The 25526-nt window shown below is 42.8% G+C and overlaps 1 long non-coding RNA gene across 1 annotated transcript in view; it reads right to left on the bottom strand.

Annotated features, from left to right (window-relative positions):
• Positions 1 to 994: 994 nt before the first annotated feature.
• Positions 995 to 25526, bottom strand: part of LOC115081157 — a 196123-nt gene continuing 171591 nt past the window's right edge. The window contains exon 3 of the long non-coding RNA XR_003853738.1: positions 995 to 1175. This is a non-coding gene — a long non-coding RNA (uncharacterized LOC115081157). The remainder of the gene's footprint in view (positions 1176 to 25526) is intronic.

Raw genomic sequence — 25526 nt, 5'->3', positions numbered from 1 at the left:
CGAGATGTGAATTGGAATCGGTTCCGATTCCAATTCACATCACTAATTTTTTTTTTAGTGAGGCCTGCGCCGATAAAAAAAAACCCCACCCCGACCCTTTAAAATTACCCCCATAGCATCCCCCACTCTCCCGACACCCCCCAAACATTTTACACATACCTGGTGGTCCGACCATCGGCCCCTATGACATAGTGAGGGACTTTTGGCCAGCTTGGGGGGGCCTCCTGACCCCCACAAGACTTGCCAAAAGTCCAGCGGGGGTCTGGGAGCGACCTCCTGCACTCCGGCCGTATTGCCAGTATTCAAAATGGCGCCGGCGCTACCTTTGCCCTGTCACATGGTAAGGGCAAAGAGCCATCGGCGCCATTTTTTTTTAGCGCAGCTGATAGCGTGGGAACAAAAGATCGCTGCCCGCAGCCCCCCTGGACCACCAGGTATGTGTAAAAAGTTTTGGGGGGTGTTGGGAGAGTGGGGGATGCTAAGGGGGTAATTTTAAAGGGTCGGGTGGGTTTTGTTTTTATCGGGCCATCGGCACCATTTATATTAGTGGCAGCCAAAATGGCGCCGATGGCCCAAGAGCAGGAGATTGCACCGGGACCCCCCCACTGGACCACCAGGTAATTTAAATAATGTTGGGGGGGGGTTCAAGGGTGGGGGATTTGTTTTAAAAGGTCGGGGTGGGTTTTAGGGTTGTTTTGGTGTGTTGGTTTTCCCGCCCTCCCCCCTCCCCCGATTTACGATTTTTCACAATAAATCGGGGGAATTTCTATTGTATTGCGACTCTAACGATTTTTGATGATTTAAAATATATCTGACGATTTTTTTAAATCGTCAAAAAACGATTCACATCCCTATTATTGACAGTCCATATTTTTCCCTTCAGAAAAACACCAGATATAAACTCATCAAAGGAAAGGAATATCTTCTGCAATCAAGTAAAATCATTTCTAAGACTCCTTTAGCATTCCTTGTCAAAGTACATTTCCGAAGATTGGAAATTTTTTTATTGGTTATTATTTAACTTCTAAAGATGGGTCTGGTTCAATGAAAGACATGTAACTCTTCAATTATCCTTTATCCGCTGCTATTTGAGGATCAAGGGGTCTAGGTCATCTGCTCTCTTCTGCACCTCTTCTTGGTCTTACAGCCTCAGTAGCAACATTTATAGAATGAATCTAAAGAAAAAATAAGAATGATTAATTTATTTCTCATATCTATAAATGTTTTTATTTATTTTTAAAATGTAGTATCCACATTATTAAACATTGTATTCCATCCTCAAGCTTTCAGTCCCTTTTCCTTTACTCCCTCCTCATATAGATGTATTTTTCAGCTTTTGCTCATACACCATCAGCGATAGAAATTGGGATAAGTTTAACAATCTCTTTGGAACTCATAGTATAGTGATAGGTATGAGTTCAACCATATCATGATCAGCCAAAATCAGCAACTTGAATGTTGATGGCTGTTAGTGGAGACAGGTTATAGTCACAGGCATGTATATGGACATTTTTGTCAAAATGAAATTAAAAAAAAATATATATATATATATATAAATGGTAAGCAAATGCAAAACTTAGTATCTATATTGCTCAGTTCCCGGTCAAAGTCATAGATGTCAAAACAAACTGAGCAGATCTCCTCATGCTAGTACTCATTCAGAGGCTTCCATATGAAATGAACATCAAAGCACTATGCATATATTCATAAGAAACAGCCCCTCATCTTGCATTCTGTAATCTAGTGAAAACAGATAAGCAAATAAGAGTATGGGAAGGGATAAGATCTAAAGTCTAAAGGTAAACTAATAGGTGGAGTTTTAATTGAGAACAAAGGCCGCTTTAATTTGGTAAAGTTGCAAGAAATGAAGTGATTGCCCCTCAAAATAATCTATATAAGACAAGCAGGATATGAAGTAAGTGGGTGAAGGGAAGGAAGGATAAGAATTCAGGGAGGACCAATGTTTTTTATATATTTCCAAGCCAGCATTGCAGTCTTATTTTAATTTAAGTCACAAAAAAACTTGCAACCAAATTGAGACACAAAAAATGTTTATTCTTCCAGCATTGGCAACATTTTAAAGAAACCCCCAAAGCAATCAGACTGCGGCAAGTTTGCTTATCTGGAAACAATTCAGCCATGAGCTCTAAGAACAAATTGAAAAACATCAATATATATCTTTCCTGCATTTTGAACTAGGGAAGTGCATGTTTCAATCTGAATGGAAAAGTGTAATAAATGAGTCAATTTTTTATTTGGCATGGGTCAACCAAACTGGGCGGTAGTCTCCAAAAATCCAAATCCTTTTCAGCTCATTCAATTTATTTATTTATTGAAATTTATTTATATCCCACTCACTGCATAGTTCACAGCAGGTTTGGTGCCATTAAAGTCTATGGACTAGGGATGTGAATCGTGTTCCATATCGTCTTAACGATAGAAATCGTGTGGCAGGGCAAGAAAATCGTGTTAGGCACGATTTTTTAGTTAAAAAATCGTTAAAAATCGTTTTTTCCGATTAGTGCGCACTAACTCGAGTTAGTGCGCACTAACTGAAAATGATACAATTTGACACTTTTCAGGTCAGTTAAGGTCAGTTTAGGAATGAATATGTATTTCTATTGGCTGCCCTCTTATTTATTCATGTTACCAAGGTTCCCACTGACAGTATATGGGGGATGGGAAATGGAAACAGTTGGTAGCTTGACAAAACAAGTAATGTGATCAGTCAATGTGACTAGAACTTGTGCCCTAACCCTGATACCAGGGGTATTGTGATCTTCCTGCACACAGTGCCCTATCCCTATTAATACCAGGAGTGTTGTGATCTTCCTGCACACAGTGCCCTAACCCTGGCACCAGGGGTGTTGTGATCTTCCTGCACACAGTGCCCTATCCCTATTAATACCAGGAGTGTTGTGATCTTCCTGCACACAGTGCCCTAACCCTGGCACCAGGGGTGTTGTGATCTTCCTGCACACAGTGCCCTATCCCTATTAATACCAGGAGTGTTGTGATCTTCCTGCACACAGTGCCCTAACCCTGGCACCAGGGGTGTTGTGATCCTTCTGCACACAGTGCCCTATCCCTATTAATACCAGGAGTGTTGTGATCTTCCTGCACACAGTGCCCTAACCCTGACACCAGGGGTGTTGTGATCTTCATGCACACAGTGCCCTATCCCTATTAATACCAGGAGTGTTGTGATCTTCCTGCACACAGTGCCCTAACCCTGGCACCAGGGGTGTTGTGATCTTCCTGCACACAGTGCCCTATCCCTATTAATACCAGGAGTGTTGTGATCTTCCTGCACACAGTACCCTAACCCGGGCACCAGGGGTGTTGTGATCTTCCTGCACACAGTGCCCTATCCCTATTAATACCAGGAGGGTTGTGATCTTCCTGCACACAGTGCCCTAACCCTGGCACCAGGGGTGTTGTGATCTTCCTGCACACAGTGCCCTATCCCTATTAATACCAGGAGTGTTGTGATCTTCCTGCACACAGTGCCCTAACCCTGGCACCAGGGGTGTTGTGATCTTCCTGCACACAGTGCCCTAACCCTGGCACCAGGAGTGTTGTGATCTTCCTGCACACAGTGCCCTATCCCTATTAATACCAGGAGTGTTGTGATCTTCCTGCACACAGTGCCCTAACCCTGACACCAGGGGTGTTGTGATCTTCCTGCACACAGTGCCCTATCCCTATTAATACCAGGAGTGTTGTGATCTTCTTGCACACAGTGCCCTAACCCTGGCACCAGGGGTGTTCTGATCTTCATGTACACAGTGCCCTATCCCTATTAATACCAGGAGTGTTGTGATCTTCCTGCACACAGTGCCCTAACCCTGACACCAGGGGTGTTGTGATCTTCCTGCACACAGTGCCCTATCCCTATTAATACCAGGAGTGTTGTGATCTTCCTGCACACAGTGCCCTAACCCTGACACCAGGGGTGTTGTGATCTTCCTGCACACAGTGCCCTATCCCTATTAATACCAGGAGTGTTGTGATCTTCTTGCACACAGTGCCCTAACCCTGGCACCAGGGGTGTTGTGATCTTCATGTACACAGTGCTATATCCCTATTAATACCAGGAGTGTTGTGATCTTCCTGCACACAGTGCCCTATTCCTGATACCGGGGGTGTTGTGATCTTCCTGCACACAGTGCCCTATCCCTATTAATACCAGGAGTGTTGTGATCTTCCTGCACACAGTGCCCTATTCCTGATACCGGGGGTGTTGTGATCTTCCTGCACACAGTGCCCTATTCCTGATACCGGGGGTGTTGTGATCTTCTTGCACACATCCCGGTATCAGGGATAGGGCACTGCATGCAGGAAGATCACAACACCCCTGGTATTAGGGATAGGGCACTGCGTGCAGGAAGATCACAACACTCCTGGTATTAATAGGGATAGGGCACTGTGTGCAGGAAGATCACAATACGCTGGAGGAGTGAGGGTCAGGCAGCTCCCCCCTGTCTGTGAAGCCAGCCTCTCACTAGTAATGCAGGGAGGGAGCTGTCTCAGACTTCACCATCCTCCACCCCCCCTCACCCACACACCATTCACTAGCTGGGACATGGGGGAAGTCAGGAGTGAGGGTCAGGCAGCTCCCCCCTGTCTGTGAAGCCAGCCTCTCACTAGTAATGCAGGGAGGGAGCTGTCTCAGACTTCACCATCCTCCCCCCCCCCTCACCTACACACCATTCACTGGCTGGGACATGGGGGAAGTCAGGAGTGAGGGTCAGGCAGCTCCCCCCTGTCTGTGAAGCCAGCCTCTCACTAGTAATGCAGGGAGGGAGCTGTCTCAGACTTCACCATCCTCCCCCCCCCCCCCCCCCCCTCACCTACACACCATTCACTGGCTGGGACATGGGGGAAGTCAGGAGTGAGGGTCAGGCAGCTCCCACCTGTCTGTGAAGCCAGCCTCTCACTAGTAATGCAGGGAGGGAGCTGTCTGAGACTGGTATCAGGGATAGGGCACTGAGTGCAGGAAGATCACAACACCCCTGGTATCAGGAATAGGGCACAGGTTCTAGTCATATTGACTGATCACATTACTTTTTTTGTCAAGTACCAACAGTTTCCATTTCCCATCCCCCCAACCATCACCTCAGTTGGAACCTTGGTAACATCAATAGATAAGAGGGCAGCCAGCCAATAGGAATACATATTCATTCCTAACTGACCTTTACTGACCTGGAAAGTGTCAATAATTTGTATCATTTTCTGTTAGTGTTCCTGAGTTTCCATTTCCCATCCCCCAAACCATCACCTCAGTGGGAACCTGGTTAACATCAATAGATAAGAGGGCAGCCAGCCAATAGGAACACATATTCATTCCTAACTGACCTTTACTGACCTGGAAAGTGTCAATTTGTTTCATTTTCAGTTAGTGCGCACTAACTGGGAGTTAGTGCGCACTAACTCCCGTTAGTGCGCACTAACACGATTTAACGATTTTTAACGATAAATCGTTGGAATTTCTATTGTATTGTGTTCTATAACGATTTAAGACGATATTAAAATTATCGGACAATAATTTTAATCGTTAAAAAACGATTCACATCCCTACTATGGACCAAATTTTAAAAGCGTTGCTCGCGCTAAAAAAAATCCCATATAATGCGAGCATCTGTATCCTACACAAGTAATGCATATTTTAAAAGCTGGAAATTATACACGTATAGATGTGTGTGCACACAAAAGTAAAAAGTTGGATTTGGGGCAGGGCACAGCATTCCAGGACAGTCCCAAGAATAATGTGCATAATTCCATATTTTAAACTGGAGGCTGCAGCGCATGCTGACTTGTTATCCATGTAACTTTACTGCTGTTCCTGATGAGGAGCAAATCAGTAAATCTCACATTTTGGGGTTTACATGACAGGGCGAAAGGTCTGGGTCAACTTAGGGGCATGCAGAATGAAGAACAAGAGGGGTATCGATGACCTTGGGGTAGACTGATGTTAATAGCGGCAACCTCTGACTAATTAACTCAATGAATACCAGCTTCAGACAGTTATAAAGTAAGAGATTTATTAATGGAGGAAAGCGGGAGTTCCTCCATGGGGCAAAAGCAAATACAAAGCAAACAGTGTATAATTCAGAATCTGCCCAGTGAGCTGGAAGGACCCCGTGTACTTGGGACTCTTCCCTGTTACTGCCATCACTCCTACCTCAGTTAAACTTGGTCAGGATACGGTGTGGACTCATCTTAAAGACATACGTCCACATCCCCAGTTGACAGATACAGACTGCCGCACAGATACTTAAGGACAATTACCCTTATTTAAGGACTTGACCAAGATGTTTCAAATGTTTCAACAGCCCTTTTTCTTTACCTTTGATACCTGGATGTGTATTTTTGCTGTCTTGTTTATCATCTTCGTTACTATCAGTTTGCTTTTGTATTTCCAGTTTGGAATTCACTTTTTGCATTAACATGTTTATCCTTTTTGTGTGTTGTCCCTTTGGAGTGGCATACTCCTTGTATGCACCACTGATCCGAATTGTGATGCTTGCATCTCAGTTACTATAGATGGTACGACTAAAACTTCCACCCTGCTATATAAATCCCATTATGAATGTGAAGGGACAGTTACATATTGTTCCCATAATTCTACATGATATAGTGTATGTACCATGCAGACAACCATCACCTGGTTTGACCCTACTGAAGCCCCCGCCCAGCAATGCTACAAGTTCACAAAGGAGGCTCGTCCCAAGGACCGCTCCTGACATCTGTTCCCCTGCCCCCCATTGCCAAGCCTACCTCCCTCATCTTCGAAGTATGTTGCTTGATCTCGAATTGGGATTTTATCCAGACCTGTGGAATTTCCCTAGCGTGGCACCACACTTACATGCACAATCATAAGTACATATGTCCGAAACAATGGCCCCGCACATACAAGGATAAGAGACATTGTACCTCTGGTGTAGCGCATTCTTACTACGGTTACTGGGATTGCGTAGCCTTTGCCACATGGTATACCACTTATAAGTCTGCTTCCTTAATGCTGGTATCAAGCCTGTCCAACTGTGCCTTAAATACTTGTAACAAAGTTAACTTTACCCTTATCAATCCATCTGAATTTCTCTATAAATGGGGTAACATTTTCGGTATCCAAATTCATGCCTCAGGAACTGAACCTGGAGGACTCTTCTATATTCAGAAGGTTGTAATTCATAAGAGTCCATTAGATCATTCCACCATTTTTAAAGAATTTTACCAACATGTTAATGAGCCCTTTCCCATATCCCAAACTGCACGAAATTTGTTTATTGAACTTGCTAACGCCATTACTACCTCACTTAATGTTTCCAACTGTTATGTTTGTAGTGGTACCGATATGGGAGATAACTGGCCATGGGAAGCCAAAGAATGGAATTGGTCCATGTCCTATAATGCTTCCTCTCTTGTTCTACCCCCACGATTTAAAAAAGCCCGATGGATATTGGCTCACTCCATAATACCTACCTGGTGTATCCATAGACCTTATAACATGGATCATGCCACAGCAGTAGGCAATTCCTCTTGTATGTCTCAGACTACCCTTAACTACACCTCCCCTACCACTATCCTGTACACCCATTGGCCTAACTCGTCTGTGATCCCAAACCTAACTCTTTGGACTACTGAGCCCCTTCTTTCGATAGGTACCCACAAGATCCCTACCAATTGGCCTGCCCCACGAGGTCTATACTGGATATGTGGACGATACGCACATGCCTCCTTACCAACTGATTGGTTTGGAACCTGTACCGTGGGTACTGTTCGCCCCTCATTTTTCTTAATCCCCCTACAGATGGGTCAACAACTAGGGATGCCTTTGTATAGTACATACGCATATGTTCATAAGAAGAGAGACCTTAGAATAGGTAACTGGAAAGATGACAAATGGCCCCCAGAATGTATTATAGCATATTACGATCCAGCCTCCTGGGCTCAGGATGGCTCTTGGGGTTATAGAACTCCAATTTATATGTTAAATCGTATTATAAGATTGCAAGCTGTTTTTGAAATAATCACTAATGAAACTGCTAAAGCACTGAGAGTATTAGCCACTCAGCAAAAAGGTTTTTGGAATGCCATTTACCAGAATCATCTAGCATTAGATTAAATTTAACCTCAGTAACTGTTGTCTTCAAATAGACGACAAAGGTGAAGTAATTGAAGAAATCACCTGCAACATGATGCCAATTGCACATGTACTGGTGCAAACCTGGAAAGGACTTGATATCAGTGATCCATTCGGATCCCTTGGCTCATGGTTCTCTAGTTTAGGTTCAGGATTCAAAATTCTAATTGGCTCCATTTGTACGATTGCCTTACTTGGGCTTGTTGTCTGCCTCTGCTTACCATGCCTCTGTATCTGCCTACAAAGATGCCATGATCAAGTCTCTGAAATGCTGATAACACAGACCAGCACTCGGATAATGCTCAATCAAGCTGAAACCTTGAACCTGATGCTCCTGGATTCTAATGATGACACTGAACCATTTCCCACCACCTATAATGACTATCTGTGAAAAACGAGCATATTGGTACTATGATGGGTAAGTCTCTAGCCAGTAAGGATTAGCCTTAACTAGGCGGGACAACCTAAGACAGGCAATATGTGAATCAGATAGGTGTGAAGGGTTCCTAGGAGTCACCCTTCAAAGGGGGAAATGTAGAATAATTAATTGCATATATCCTGCAGACGTGTCACTAGCACTATGAAGCACTATGATAACTAAACTTACCAGAGAATCAGCCAGCACAGATGACATCATTCCTGGGAAAATGGAACTAACTTGGTCTTATTCTCTGCTACTGATAACAAGAGGCTCCTGCCCATAGTAAGAGCACGCACACACATGCTAAAATTTATTGATTGGCTATTAGGGTGATGGGTGTGGATTATGCAGATATCTGGTATCAGCAGACCCAAACCCTTATAAGGCTGAGCACGCACGCTAGAGCACTGGGCAGATTCTGAATTATACACCGTTTGCTTTGTATTTACTTTTGCCCCATGGAGGAACTCCCGCTTTCCTCCATTAATAAACCTCTCACTTTATAACTGTCTGAAGCTGGTATTCATTGAGTTAGTCAGAGGTTGCCGCCATTAACTCTGGGCAAACTGATGGACTAATTGGAAAAACTGGGAAGGTCCCTTGCATGAACATATTTTAAAATCCTTTTACATATGCACATTAAAACTGGCAAAGTCCTGTGGAAGATTTGTGAAGTAGGAATGCTTGAATGACCTCTTAAAATTAAAAGCTTACTTACATACACTAGGGGTATTTTAAATCTTATAAATATATGCCCAATTTAAAATTCCAGCATATGTTCGTTCACACACCCATATGTGCTCATTTTAAAATTAGCCTGTCTGGGAGAAGCAAAGCATGATTTTTTTTGTACTGGAAGCTAGAAAGAGTAGCATCTTCTGTCAATTAATTCCAGAGCTTAATTCTGTGTTGATTGAAAAAAATAGCTTCATAAATATGTTTTAAATCTGCTTCTATTTAATTCATTGTATGTGCCCTAGTCCTGTTATAATTTCAGAGGTTAAATAACTGTTCTCTAATAAATTGTTCCACATCATAAATTATTCTATAAACCTCTGCCATACCCCCCTTTTCAATCATTTCTTTTCCAAGACCAGACCCCTAACTAAGGATGGGCATTCTTTTTCTAACCAAAATGGAAAACGTTAATGAATGAATCAATTTCTAGTTCAGTTTTGGGCATCTGAAAAGAGTAGCTGTGGTCCCTGAAAAATACCATTGTTTTCATGAGAGAGAGAGAGAGAGAGAGAGAGAGAGAGAGAGAGAGAGAGAGAGAGAGAGAGAGAGAGAGAGAGAGAGAGAGAGAGAGAGAGAGAGAGAGAGAGAGAGAGAGAGAGAGAACCTACTTATAAAACTAACACAATTCTCAACTATTTATATCACTATAGGAGGGTCATCTAGTAACTCGAGGTGAAGTTTGCGAGGTGAAGTTTTGGTGGTTGTCTAGGGTTTGGGGCAGTTTTACATGCAGTCAGACACATGAACAGCACAGTACACATCAGATAAGATTTGATATGATTTGGAATGAGGAAAGATGCACAAAGATGAGATTTCTACAATATTGTCTTCCCTAGCTTGAATCTACCAATTTCTGGCATATCGCACAGCTTAATGCCAGGGAAAAATGTATAGTTATTTCTGGCATTAAGATATGCGATAATGTGTGGTACACTATTGCACACAAAGTTAAACACCCCTCATTTTCATAAACCCCCACCCAAACTTCTCCCCTTTGACAAAATTTGCATACGCATCTAGTGATGCAAAAAAAAAAAGCACATGTGTTATGGCGTTATTGTGGACATTAGTACCCTAACGCCCACGATAATGCCATTACACATTTTGATGAATGATCCTGTTGGTTTGGTCCCATTAAAGTCTATGGTGAATGAAAAACAATAAATATGTTTTTTTTACTTGAAGCCAGACAGAGTGGAGCTGATTGGGGATGAAGCAAGGAAGGAGTGAGACCAATCATGTTTCAGCACTTTTTCAGACAAACTATCCCAGTTGACAGCTGCATGCCATGACTTCATTGTTTTGTTTTGTTTTGTTTTTTTAGGAGAAAGGTAAAATTAGAATACCATTTTTTTTCATTCATTCCTTTGTTGGATCTCAGAGAAAGAAGAAGAGATTTTGAAAATCATTCCTTCAAAACTTAGGGCCTGATTTTAAAAAGCATTTACTTACTTAAAATTGGATTTTATATGTGTAAATGAACATTACACATGTAAGTGGGCTTTTGAAAATTGCTACAGTATATGCCATTGAATTGTCCATAGGATTTACTTGCATAGGTATATTTTACTTGAGTAAATGTCTTTTAAATTGCTCTGATAGTAAGTTACATGTACGCGAATAAGTCCTTTGAAAATTACCCCCCACATGCGCATAAATGAGTTTTTTTTAAATTATCTGTTTATTAATTTTTTCAAAATTTTACAAAGTAAATAACTTTGAAAAGGAAATAATATAGCGTTTGGTATATATACATAAAAAAGGAAAAATAAAATAGCAACATAGAGAATTATATCAATATTAAATTCAAGAAATTAATATAATCTATGCCATACCTAAAGCAACTAAAGACATCATAGAGGAAATATGCAGGATATTATGAATCCATAAATGAGGAATATCACAAGAAATCACCAAATTATGAAAATTGACTGTGAGAGCGAGTCCAGCATATATTTAATTACCTCTAATCACATTCTCATTAGTCAAAACTTGCCTTTTTGCACTCAGGAAATCTTTTAAATGGTTAACTTCAAAAAATATATGTGTTTTTCCCTGAAATTTTACTACACATTTATAAGGGTATTTTACAAGTATAGTAGCACCAAGAGCAAGAACCTCAGGCCTTAATAATAGAAATTCCCTACGATGGATCTGGGTGTTTCTGGCAAGGTTTGGATAGACCCTTACCATTGCATGAGCCAGAGCTTATGCAGTTGTTGAGTCGATAGCTGAACTGCCGGTGAGATACTGGGAGTGGCCAAAATTAGTGATGGCTTAAGTTGTTTCCCAAACACAGTGAGGAACAGAGACTTGCCTGTTACTGAGTGAGTGTGGTTATTGTAGGAGAACTCGGCTAAAGGCAGCAGGCTCACCCAGTTGTTTTGCTTTCGTTGGCGAAAGCGCGGAGAAAAGTCTTTAAAGAGCGATTGGTGCGCTCCGTCTGTCCATTGCTCTGAGGATGGAAGGCTGATGACAAGCTGAGTTGTACATTGAATTGTTTGCACAAGGCTCTCCAATATTGAGCCGTAAACTGGGGCCCTCGATCGGACACAATGTCCTGAGGAAGTCCGTGGATATGGAAAATATGCTGAGCAAAGAGTTGAGCGAGTTCTGGTGCAGACGGTAGTTTGGGTAGTGGGACAAAGTGCGCCATCTTGGAGAAGCAATCTACCGTGACCCAGATGACTGTATTCCCTTCGGATGTAGGGAGATCTACAACGAAATCTGTAGCGATGTGTGTCCAAGGCTCAGTGGGTATGGGTAGAGGTTGTAACAGTCCCCAAGGCTTCCCGATTCTAGGTTTTTGTTGTGCATACACGGGGCAGGAACTAACATAGATGCGGACATCTTGCCTTATGGTAGGCCACCAATAAAAGCGGTTGAGTAAATCAAGTGTCCGTTCTCGGCCCGCATCGTCCCCGGTGTATGATTTGTGCCCCAAGCCAGAGCTTTCTTGCGGTCATGGTGGGAAACCACGGTTTTCCCGTCTGAGCTTACAGATGTGCCGGACAAAATGACTCTATCCTGGTCTAGGATATACTGAGGCTATTCCTCTCCCTCCTCCTGTATGGAGATCCTGGATAAGGCATCTGCTCGTACATTCTTGCAAGCTGGTTTGTAGCGAAATGTGAAGTTGAATCGATTAAAAAACAACGACCACTGTGCTTGCCTAGGGTTCAGTTGTTGCGCTTGGCATAAGAATTCTAAGTTCTTATGGTCCGTGAAGACAGTAATAGGATGTGCTGCCCCCTCCAACCATTGTCTCCACTCTTCAAATGGTAATTTGATCGCTAAGAGTTCTTTATCCCCAATGCTGTAGTTACATTCAGCGGGGGAGAATTTTTTAGAGTAATAAGAGCATGGCAACAATCTCCCAGATGAAGTGTATTGACTTAACACAGCACCCACAGCTACGTTGGAAGCGTCCACCTCCACAACAAATGGGCAGAGAGGGTCTGGATGGTGAAGGCAAATGTCTTGAACAAAGTCCTCCTTGAGGTTCTCAAATGACTGGCAGGCTGCCTTTGGCCATTCCACTGCGTTGGCCCCCTTCGTGGTAAGGGCAGTGAGTGGCGCCACTTTGGCAGAGTAGTGAGGAATGACTTGTCTATAAAAATGTGCAAAACCTAGGAAGCGTTGCAATGATTTCAGGCCTCGGGGATGAGGCCACTCCCGAATAGTTGCCACTTTCCCAGGGTCCATTTGGAAGCCTGTTGCAGAAACTATGTATCCGAGAAAGGGAAGAGACTCTTGCTCAAACATACATTTTTCTAGCTTGGCGTATAAGTGGTTATCTCGGAGTATTTGAAGAACTTGTCTCACATGTTGTCTATGGGATTTCAAGTCTCGAGAATAGATTAGCAAGTCGTCCAAGCAGGGGCATTGCACAAGCCGAATGGCATTACAAGATACTCATAATGTCCGTCCCTGGTGTTGAATGCCGTCTTCCACTCGTCCCCAGGACAAATACGAACCAGGTTATAGGCACCCCATAGGTCTAGCTTGGTGAATATTCTCGCCCCCTGAAGTCTGTCAAGAAGTTTGGGAATCAACGGTAGCGGATAGCAGTCTCGCTTGGTGATGGCATTTAGGCCTCAGTAATCAATGCAGGGTCTTAAGGAGCCATCCTTTTTCCCTACAAAGAAGAACCCAGCCCCTACTGGCGATTTTGAAGGTCGTATGACACCTTTATCAAGGTTTTCTGTTAAGTACTCTGACATAGCCTTGGTTTCCGGTAACGATAATGGGTACACTCTCCCCCGGGGTGGCATAGATCCGGGTACTAGTTCAATCACACAATGAAAAGGGCGAAGTTGGGGAAAGATCACTGCCTTCTTTTTGGAAAAAAACATCGACAAAGTCTGTATAAACTGGCAGAGGTTTTACTTCCGTGTGCAGGAGGGGAATGCTGGGTGCCAGAGGGATCTTGAGACAGTTGTCAAAGCAAAAATGACTCCATCTAGTGATTTGCAGAGTGTCCCAATGGATTACTGGTGAATGAAGTTGTAACCAGGGTAGACCAAGGATTACCGGGTGGACAGCTTTTTCCAACACTAAAAAGGAAATTTTTTCGGAATGTAGAGTCCCGGTCTGAAGTACGAGAGGTTCTGTGGTGACAGAGATATTCCCTGGAAGGAGTGCTCCCCGAATGGAGGTTATTCGCAGTGGTGTCTGTCGGGGAAGAACAGGAATGCGCAATTGCTGCACCAAATCATTCACAATGAAATTACCACCCACTCCAGAATCAATAAAGGCGAGAGTCTCAAAGGTACTACCGTGATACTCCAAAGTAACAGGTACAGTACATTGAGGAGCGGAAGCAACGCAACCTAGAAGTAGCTCCTGAGGACCTCCTAGGTTTTGGAGTTTTCCGGCCTTTCCTTACACAGGGCCAGGAAGTGCCCTTTTGCTCCACAATAGAGGCAAAGACCCAAAGAGCGACGGCATCGACGCTCCTCTGCCGATAATGATGTACGCCCCAGCTGCATGGGCTCTTCAGAGGTCGCCTCTGAGTGTGCCGAACTTTGGTTGTGAGCTGTGGTCAGCGGTCTAGAGAAGGCTGGAGACAGCAATACCAGGCGCCGGAAGGGACGATTTTCCTTGGCCCTTTGCTGCAAGCGACGGTCAACTCTCCCCACCAAGTCTATCAATGCATTGCGATCGTCCGGAACGTCGCGAGCAGCCAGTTCATCCTTTATTCGTGCCGCTAGTCCCTCCAGAAAGAGGGCCCTAAGGCTATCCTCGTGCCAGCCCATCTCGAGGGTGAGGGTCCGGAACTCGATGGCATAGTCCACTAGAGAGCGCGACCCCTGCTTTAATTGCAACAGTTATGAAGTGGTGGTGGCCAGTCATGCCGGTTCATCAAATGCTTGTTTAAAGCTGGTCACAAACTGGGACAGGTTGTCTAGGAGCGGATCGCTTTGCTCCCACATGGGAGAAGCCCACAACAAGGCCTTCCCGTCCAGCAGAGACAGGATGTAGGCCACTTTCACGGAATCCATAGGAAACTGATTGGGCAGCAGGGAGAACCGGATGAAACATTGGTTCAGGAAACCCCGACAAGCCTTGGCTTCTCCGGAGTAATGAGAGGGTGCCAGCAGCTGAGTGGAAGTATTGACACTTACCATTGCACCAAGGTTTGGATAGACCCTTACCATTGCACCAAGAAAAGGTGTACCCATATTTTTAAAATAAGCCCTCATCACCAGATTCATATCTTGTTCAGACTGAAAAGTAATTAACAAAGTAATCTGTGCTAAAATTTCTACTTGAGATTCTTCTTGGAAACGTGTCAGATTTTGAAAATCTATTGAGTTCCTTGATAAATTTTCTCTATTCAAAATTTGCTTATATGGTAACTGAATTAGTCTTTTGATTTCCAGTATTTTATCTGGCGAGACGTTCAGATTTTCCCCCAAATATTTTTAAAGGTAACCAGCAAATATTCTTCTTTTACTTGTGGAAAATTTAATAACTGAACAATTAAATGTTTAATAGAATTTTCGAGAAATTCCATTTTTCTAAATGTTACTAATTTCTCTCGGGCTAATGTCGAAGTAAGGTCTTTCAAACCTTTAATTTCTTCTTGCAATGAGTGTATTTGTATGCACTGTTCTGTAAGAATTCTCTGGTGATCTTGGGTAACAGAATCTAATTTTTGGGAAACATTCTGAAGAATAATAGATTGTTCCTGACTACTATAGACAAATCTTCATTAGGTTCCAAAGAGACTCTAATGTTACAGTTGTAGCTTCCACAATCCTACAGGCCGATTCAGTAAAGTCCGCGGGAGAGGGACGAACGCCCGCTCTCCCGGCGCATGCACCGGCCCTTCGCCAGTGCACGCGATTCTGTATTTAAATTAGGTGACGCGGTAAAAATGGCGAAAAGGAGGCGCTAGGGACACTAGTGTATCCCTAGCGTCTCCTTTTTGACAGGAGCGGCGGCTGTCAGCGGGTTTGACAGCCGATGCTCAATTTTGCCGGCGTCGGTTCTTGAGCCCTCTGACAGCCACGGGCTTGGAAACCGGACGCCGGCAAAATTGAGCGTCCGGTTTTCGGCCCGACAGCCGCGGGCCGAATTCAATTTTTTTTTTTTTTTTTTACTTTTTTTACTTTTCGGGACCTCTGACTTAATATCACTATAATATTAAGTTGGAGGGTGCACAGAAAAGCAGTTTTTACTGCTTTTCTGTGCACTTTCCCGCACCAGAAGAAATTAGCGCCGACCTTTGGGTCGGCGCTAATTTCTGAATGTAAAATGTGCGGCTTGGCTGCACATTTTACTTTCTGTATCCTGCGCGCATACCTAATAGGGCCATCAACATGCATTTGCATGTTGAGGGTGCTATTAGGTGCCACAGGTTTGACGCGCGTTTTCCTCCCCTTACTAAATAAGGGGTAAGGGAAAACGTGTGTCCAATAGCACTGTACTGTATTGGCCTGCTAGTCAGACTTACATTCACAACTCCAGTTTTTTGTTTATGATCTTCACTGCCTATTTCACTTAAGCCTCCCCCAGTAGGAGCTCCTCCTCCCTGGAATAAGTTCAAACTTTGGTCTGGAGTGGAAGTTCTGGCTATCTCCAATTCATCTACCGAGTTTCCAGCTGACTGGGATACTATGATCAGATTACCTCTATTTCCACCAGTAGCTAGGGAGAGAATAGGAGGGGAAGCTAAATTCAATTGCTGGGGTTCAGGGGGGCTTAAAGTTATCTCCCCAGGTGACATCAGTGTTCCTCCCACTGCTCCACCAATGGGTTTTTCAACCCCCTATATTGCTGCTAGAACCACAAACTCAGATATGAGGTGTTCCTGAAGTAAGGGGATGGGCTCAGCTGGATAAACCCTCACCTTAGCTTTTCTCTTGTGAGGCATTATTTAAACACAGAAGGAATATACTAACAAAGCCTCATTCCCTGAGAAGATACACTCCCACTTGTTAACATTTTCAATTCAATCTCCTGCAGGGGAAGTTGATAGAATTTACAATGAAATAAATTCAAGGTTTTTTTTACCCATAAGTCCAGGCAAGAAGCAAATCAAAAAGGTCCACGCTGATCCATGCTGATCCAGGCTAAGCCGGGCAAAGCCAAGCGCCCCTTAGGCGCACGCAGCTTTGGCAACACGCTGGTGGCAGTGGGGTGCCGCTAGGTAGCCCATCTTAAGGGCTCTGCCCGGCCCATCCCTCTGACATCAGGGTCACAGTGATGCGATGTGGAAATCCAATCAAAGTGCAAGGAAACTCGCATTCAATTCAAGGTAAAGTCTTTACCAGTTACCCAGAGAAGATTTTAGCAGGTAATTTCGCTCCAGACTGCCTCATAAATGAATTTTTAAAAGTTGCTATAATAGTATATTACATTTATGCACACAACTTATTTTAAAAATTCATCTGTATGAGCGAAAGAAAAGTGAAAAAAAAATTTACAGGAGAAAAAGTGTGTGTTAGAGTCACTCACTAATATTATGCATATCTGTGATTTTGGGTGCTAACAGGTACCTCTATGAGAGGGATATAATATGTATCATCAGACTACTGCTACATTGACACTGTGCCAGTAGCTGCAGGAGAGATACAGAAAGAAATTATTTGCTTTGTCAAATGTGTTGTTCCATGCAGTGACTTAGACACAACCTTCTGTTTTCTCTACACAGAATAGTGTAACAGTCTACTGTGACTCTTGCACTAACATTCATTTATTTTCTTAGCATACATGGTCATTCAACAAGCATCATCAGTTCACTCACTATGATCTGTTCGTGACAAAAGTGACTGCATGGTCTGCTCTTTTGTGTGTGTGTCCACACTAGTGTATAGAAACATTGTAATGCTAAAAGCCCCTATCCACTGTTTTAATATATTCCATCATGTCACTGACATCAAGAGGCACACATTGCAATGAAGGAGAAGATGGAGCATTCTATTTCCAGAGAGACCTGGAGCTAGCACAGGTCACAGTAGTGATGATGTGAGGCATGATATAAAGGCAAGGAGAGACCTCCTACCAAACTCAGATTCTGCCACATAAAACAATGGTATCAGCCTAGATTAACCAGTGGCCATTTTGAAAACCCAAAGCTGTGAGGCAGGAGTATCAGGGATCATTTCGGCCCAAGAAAGACCCAAAGATGGACTGTGAAGTTTTGGAGTGGTGAGAGAGGTCAGAGGGGCCTGGCAGATTAGAAGGGTCCTTTTATTTTTATGAGTTTAGTAAATAGGAGGAAGGAACAGTTTTCAATTAATTTTGGTTTTATGGGGATTTTGTTAGCTTTGTTTGATTATTTCACTTTGGAAAAATGAAGCAAAGAAAAATAAACAGTAAACAAAATGGAAGTAAAAGAAAAATGACACAAAAAAAGAAAATGTTTTCAGTTCCCACATCTATTGGTTTATTTGGCAATAGGGAGCTAGAACAAATCTATTCCCAAAGCTAGATAGATGTAGCTTTTAAAGAATAAACCCAGCTAAGCTAAATGTTTTGACCACATCCTATAGCAACAAATTTCACAACTTAATTGTACTGTTAGTGAAAAAAATGCTTGGTTTCAAAATTTGTTTTGAATATATTACTTGCTAGCATCATGTAATATTCCCTAGTCCTAGGTACTATTTAACTATTCCATTTCACTCATGACCCTATTAGCTATCTCTTCTCCAATCTGAAGAGCCCTTTCCTCTTTATCCTTTCATCATAAGGAAGTCGATCCATCCCCTTTATCATTTTTATTACCCTTTTCTGTATTCTTTCTAGTTATGCTATACATTTCTTGAGATGGTGGTGACCAGGTAGATACACAGTAATTAAAGTGAGATATAATATTCACAATTTTATTCTCCATTCCTTTCAGAATAATTCCTAATATTCTATTTGCGTTTTTGAGCATCACCACACACTGGACTGAGGATTTCAACATATCATCCACAAGGACGCCGTACTTCTTTTCCTGGATGGTTACTTCTACTATGGAACCCAGCTTTGTACTTATAGTTTGGAATATTTTTCGCTCTGTGTATTAATTTGCCTTTATCCACGTTAAATTTAATCTACCATTTAGGTATTCAGTTCCAATATCCTGCAAGATCCTTCTGAAGTTCCATACGGTCTGCTTGTGTTTTCAACTACCTAGAATATTTAAGGTGAATTTTAAAAGCCAATCGTGTATTAATTAGGAAATGTACAAATGTGTTGGACTCATGGACTCATGCGCCGAGTAGATTTTAAAAGCCCCTCCCCCGGATACACTCGTAAATGCTGCAGTGCACACATCTCAAACGTTTTCAGAAAGGAGCATGGAATAGGCTTGGTCTGGGCAGGGACTGGGCATTTTGGGGCATGAAGATAAGATGTGTGCATAAATACTTACTCTGCTGTGTGCCAATGCTCCCCAGCATGTAACTTTACTTCTGCAATGGATGCTATGTAAGTTATAAAAATAAAGGGAAATAGGCAGATTGGCAGGGATGTAAGGGTGAAAGGATAACGGGTGAGTGAACGCTATTAAACCAGGTGGGGGGGGGGGGGGTGAAAGGTCTCTCTCTCTTAACTGGGTGAACTGGGGACAAACTGGTAAAACTGGAAATGGCAAGGGTGCACGCCCCTTTTAAAATCCTTGATTTACGCAGAAGAAGTAGCACTCGCAGGCACCCATTTAAAATTTGGTGCACATGTTCCTGGGTGTGGGTCGAAGAACATGCGCACACGTTCTTGGTCGTGGGCTGATAAACATGTGCACATGTGCACCCACACATCAGTTTGAAAGTTACCATCTTTTTTGTGTCATCTGCAAATTTGATCATTACACTTATTACTCCCTTTTCCAGATTGTTAATGAATAAGTTAAACACTGGCCCCAGTGCAGATCTCTGGCATTCCATTATTACCGTTCTCCATTTGAAAAACTGGCCAGTGAGTCCTACTCTTTATTATGGGTGTACCTATAAAAAACATTTGTCTCCGTTCAGATTTTTTTATTCAGTTACTTATTTTATTCAGTTTGAGGTCCTTTCAAAAGTCCATTCATTTCATTAGTCATTTGTTTCTATTAAAGTAAATGGAGGAAGCAATGCACCCTATTAATATAACTTTGGGGTTTTCCATCCAAATTATATGAAACTTGCTAGGAGGCATCATCAGCAGAGGAAACAGCACTCTCAAATACCAAGAATGGAATGAATACCTCATGGCACCAAAAAAGGTCAAAGGACATCAAATGTGGCATGAAATGAGGGAAATGACAACAGCACCCCAACACATAGGCCAAAGTGTATGGCAACAAACAGAATAGCATCAACATCCCAAGGCATGCTTGTTGACTAAGTATAATAAAAACTAGGGTTGTGAATCGTTTTTCTGACAAATTAAAATATCATACAATATTTCTTAATTCGTCAAAAATTCGTGAATTATGAGAAATGATTGCATTTCCCCCGAATTTTCGTCAAAAAATGTTTTTCCGATTAGTGCACACTAAAGGGAGTTAGCGCGCACTAACTCCTGTTAGTGCGCGCAGACTCCCGTTAGCATGCACTAACAAAACTAGCAAAAAATAACAAGTAGTAACACAAATTAATGGTTTTCGTTAGTGCGCATTAACTCCCCATTAGTGCACGCACTAATCCGAAAAAAAAATTTTCACTGAAAAAAAAAAAAATGCCGATCCGCAGGAAACCAAGATTTTCCCGCAGCCACACAAACCCGATAGCAGAAATGATGGGACACCCGATTCACATCCCTAATAAAAACTTAAAGTAAGAATCATAGAAAGAAGATTTAGTGCAGTGTTACTGACTCTTTTACCCAGACAAAGCAAGCTGACCCATTCATAGTCAGTCACCAGCCACTCTGTATACACTGCAAGAGAAAATCTGTGTGTTGATTACAAACACTAGAAACATGGTGCTTGTTTTTGAGAGATGTATTCATACCCTGTTGAAATGCAATTACACTGTAACTTTGACAGAGAAATTTTCAGTTTCTCCTACTGTTAACAGCCGTGCTAGGTCAAAGTGATAGAGACTATAGGAGCCCAATTTACTTTCTCTTCTAAATCTAAAGCTTCTTCATTCTAATCTTTAACACTGAAACATTGAAGCAAGAAACTAATATCTCTGCCTTCTTTCTCTGAGATACAATAAATTACTGAGAAGAAAATGGCCACTGGCTACTCAAAATGCTCTTATTTAGCTTTAAACAAATGCTAACATTAACCCATTCAACTGCCAGCTGGGTTAGACTGGTTGAAAAAGGGCTAAAACATGTTTGGTCCTGCTCTTTTCTTAATTATCCCCAAACACCTCTGCTCTGTGTAACTTTGCTTCTCCCACAGATTTTAAGGGGACCAAACTGACCCCTAGATTTATCAAAATGTGATAACACCCATGCTAAGGAAAATGGGTGTGTTTAAGGAAATTCTAGAATTACCACATGTTAACATAGCATTTCACATTAGTAGCGCATTAAGGGGTAGATTTCATAATTTTGCACAAGTGTGTACTTTTGTTCGCGCACCAGGCACGAACAAAAGTATGCTGGATTTTATAAGATACGTGCATATCTTATAAAATCCGGGGTTGGCATGCGCAAGGGGGTGCACATTTGTGCAACCTGCGTGCGCCGAGCCAGGCGCGCGTTGCCTGTTCCCTCCAAGGCCGCTCCGAAATCGGAGCTGCCTCGGAGGGAACTTTCCTTCGCCCTCCTCCCACCTTCCCCTCCCTAATCCACCCCCCTGGCCCTATCTAAACCCCCCCTACCTTTGTTGCCAGATTTACGGCTGCTGAAAGCAGGTGTAAATCTGCGCGCGCCAGTGGGCTGCTGGCGCGCCATCACCCGACCCAGGGGCTGGTCCAGAGGCCTTGACCACGCCCCCGGGCCGGTACCTTGCCCCCGGTCCCACCCCGAACTGCCCCTGACCCCGGTCCCGCCCCGGACATGCCCCCTCCCAGCCCTCTTTACGAAGCCCTGGGACTTGCGCGCGCCGGTGGCCTATGCAAAATAGGCGCGCCGGCGCGCAGGGTATTTAAAATCCGGCCCTAAACCTTTTACACCCTGTGATAAAATAGAGAGAGAGAGACACTATCTACAATGCCTTGATGCTACCCATTTATAGCATCCATCAAGCAAGGGTGAGAGAACATTGTAGAAATCTCATCTTTGAGAAACTTTCCTCATCCAAATGATATTAAATCTTCACCGAGGTGTACTGTGCAGTTTGTACATCTCACTCTGCATGTCAAACTGGCCCCCAAACCCTAAACCACCACCAAAACCTCACCTCGAGTTATTAGCTGGCCCTCCTATAGTGATATAAATAATTGCTTACTATGAAAACTTTGGAAAGTGACTCTCACTCTCTCTCTTAAAGGCAGTAACTCTAAAATTATCATAATCATGCTCCTTATTGTGGGCATTTTTCACGTGAAATTTAAAGCATGTTGATGATTCTAGGCCTAAGTTAGCCAGATACAGTTAGGGGTAGTTTTTATAACGTTACGTGTGGGCATCCTTGCGTGCATGTTATAAAATTGGGGGTTGGCATGCACAAGGGGGTGCACAATTGTGCACCCTGCACGTGCGGATGCCTGCGGCCTTCCCCAGTTCCCTACCCTAACCTCCCTTCCCCTTCCCCTAACCAACCCGCCCCCTATCTCTGTCCTAATCCCCTCAAAAAATTATTTTACCTGCTGCACCTGCCTAGGGGCCTCTATAGCCTGCCCCACCCCACCCCTCCCCGCCCCTTTCCTGAAGCCCCAGGTCTTAGACTCGTCCTGGGGCTTTACCCGTATTGCCGGGCCTTTGTAAAATAGGCCTGGCACGTGTAGGGCTTTTAAAATCTACCCCATATTAAGCAGTGCAGCCATGCCACTGAATATACCTGGATAATTTAGAGTTATTTTCCAACATTACTCTCTGCATCAATGGCCGGGGGTGGCAGGAAATTTGAATCAAACAATTACCTACCAACAAGGGCCCTGAACTTAGTGGTTGGTATGGGAAAATAAGTGCGGGAGCTTGTTGGGCAGACTAGATGGGCCGTTTGGTCTTTTTCTACCATCATTTCTATGTATCTATGTATCTATGTTATCCAGATATGTGGTATCTGGCTAACTTTAGACCTGCCCTATGGAATTAGCCAGTTAACTTGAAATGCCTACTCCTGCCCTAGGAACACCCCCAATTTACCCAGCTAAATTCTAGCCAGATAATTCATTATCTGGCTAGAATTTAGCTGGATAAGCCCTTTAAATGTGCAGCTAAGCCATTTAGAAGGATAACTTCAATTATTGGCCAATGACCTGAGTAAACAACTAGAGAGATAGAGGAAAACAAGCATAGCATACAACAGAGATAACGTGATAAGAGAGCAGTGAGAAGAATGTTATTAATGTGAATGTTATTGCTTTGTTGCGATTAATTGTTTCTTGTACATTTAGATTTGAAAATAAAAGTTGTGGCTCTGAGGTGAGGCATGCGTGTGTTGGACTTGGGTAGTTAAGTAAAGAGATGATAAAGATTGTCTGACTTCCTATTGCACCAGATGGCTGGGAGCAGTGTTATTTTAATTTTTCTAGACATGTCATCTGCTTTTGTCTCTGCCAAAGACACAGTTCTCCTCCAAAGATTAAAGTTGATTGGGATAACTGGAAATGCATTTTCATAGTTTAGCTCTTTTCTGACAAATTGCCTGCAGCATGTTAGAGTTAACACCTTTTCCATCAGAGTGCCACAGGGGTCTGCCCTCTCTTCTGTTTTATTGTTCTATAGTCAAATGCAGCCTCTTTGTGACATAGTTGTGTTATTCATACATTTTTCAAACTTTAAGTGGTTGACATACAACTAATTTGTCACTTCAGTCAATGTGTGACCACTGCTGTAAATTCTCTCAATATTTGCATGCTATTAATAAGTGGCTAAATAAGATAGTCTGCTTCTGAACTAGCCAACATAGAATTCTTACTTGTGGATCATTCCTGGTCTACCATTATTATGTTTCCTCATTTATCTATAGAGGGTGTATAACTTTGTGTTTAGAATGTAATTTGTAACATGATAGTTCAATTTGATTCCAACTTCACTCTAAAATCACAACTCAATGTGCTGCTGAAATCTAAATTCTTTAATTTATGATTAGTTAGAAGGCTAAAATCCACGACTTAGACAGAAGCCATATCGCCCACCCAATCTAACTACCGCTCATCCCACCCCAAACTACCCTGCCACCTACCCCTTTTCCTAAAATAATTAAGGCAGAGACCGAATTTGAGAAGATTATTACTTTATGTGTGGCTCTTATTGGCCATAACATATAGCAAGTTATACTTAGTTACTCAATCAAGGATTTTACACTTTAAACATCAACAAAATTTATCTAACTTATTTGTGGCTATGTCCTCATCTGGTCACGCAGCTCAAAACCAATTCCTTATAATCAAACACAAAATATCATCTTCTGTATGAGCCAATCCCTTTCTACATACAAGAAAGAATGGGCTGACCGGCCATTAAAGACTCGCCCCATGTCCAAATACTGTTTTGCAATCCAAGCCTTGATTGCTGATAAGGAGTGTTTTGACATGAATTGCAAAGCCAATTCATAAAAAACAGGGTGGACCAGTTCAATCATGCATAATCAACATGGGGTGAAGAGTGCACCCATCCCGGCCATAAAAGTTGACACTTGACCAGCATAACACTGCAGTTCTTACATCCTCTTTTGCAACAAAAGGGACAGGAAAATTATCTCGCAATCCCCACCCAATGTGATTTAGCACATAGCTTGCTGTGTTCCTACTCCAGCTGTACCCATTCCCTCCACAGCTCTTGGCAATGGCCAACTTCCTGCTTATCCAGGATTTTCATTCTATAGTTCAGGCTACAACTGATTACTGCGACTCATTGCATCAAGACCTTCCTGCTTGTCACGTCAAGGTGTTATAACTTCTGCAAAATGTTGCTGCTTGGCTTACTGTTCCTTGAGCCTTTTCGGATTATATCTTCACCATCTTGTGTCAATTGCACTGGTTGCTGTAGCATATAGGATTTCTTTCAAGCTTCTGGCCGTGGATTTTATGGAAATCAGTATTCAGGAAGCCAGCCAGCAGCAAGGTTATCTGGATAAAGTTATCCAGATAACTTTAGCCAAATATTCAGCAGAACAAATATCTAAGAAGATAAGAACATGCCATACTGGGTCAGACCAATGGTCCATCAAGCCCAGCATCCTGTTTCCAACAGTGGCCAATCCAGGCCATAAGAACCTGGCAAGTACCCAAAAACTAAGTCTATCCCATGCTACTGATGCTAGTAATAGCAGTGGCTAATTTCTAAGTCAACTTAATTAATAGCAGGTAATGAGAACGTACAGAGAAGGACTACCAAAATGATAAGGGGAATGGAACAGCTCCCCTATGAGGAAAGACTAAAGAGGTTAGGGCTTTTAAGCTTGGAGAAGAGACGGCTGAGGGGGGATATGATAGAGGTGTTTAAAATCATGAGAGGTCTAGAATGGGTAAATGTGAATCAGTTACTTACTCTTTCGGATAACAGAAAGACTAGGGGGCACTCCATGAAGTTAGCATGTGGCACATTTAAAACTAATCAGAGAAAGTTCTTTTTCACTCAACGCACAATTAAACTCTGGAATTTGTTGCCAGAAGATGTGGTTAGTGCAGTTAGTATAGCTGTGTTTAAAAAAAGGATTGGATACGTTCTTGGAGG

The sequence above is a fragment of the Rhinatrema bivittatum genome, chromosome 1 (genome assembly GCF_901001135.1).
Source record: "Rhinatrema bivittatum chromosome 1, aRhiBiv1.1, whole genome shotgun sequence".
Taxonomy (NCBI): domain Eukaryota; kingdom Metazoa; phylum Chordata; class Amphibia; order Gymnophiona; family Rhinatrematidae; genus Rhinatrema; species Rhinatrema bivittatum.
The sequence above is the reverse complement of the archived record's forward strand: the minus strand, read 5'-3'. Positions and strand labels throughout refer to the sequence as shown.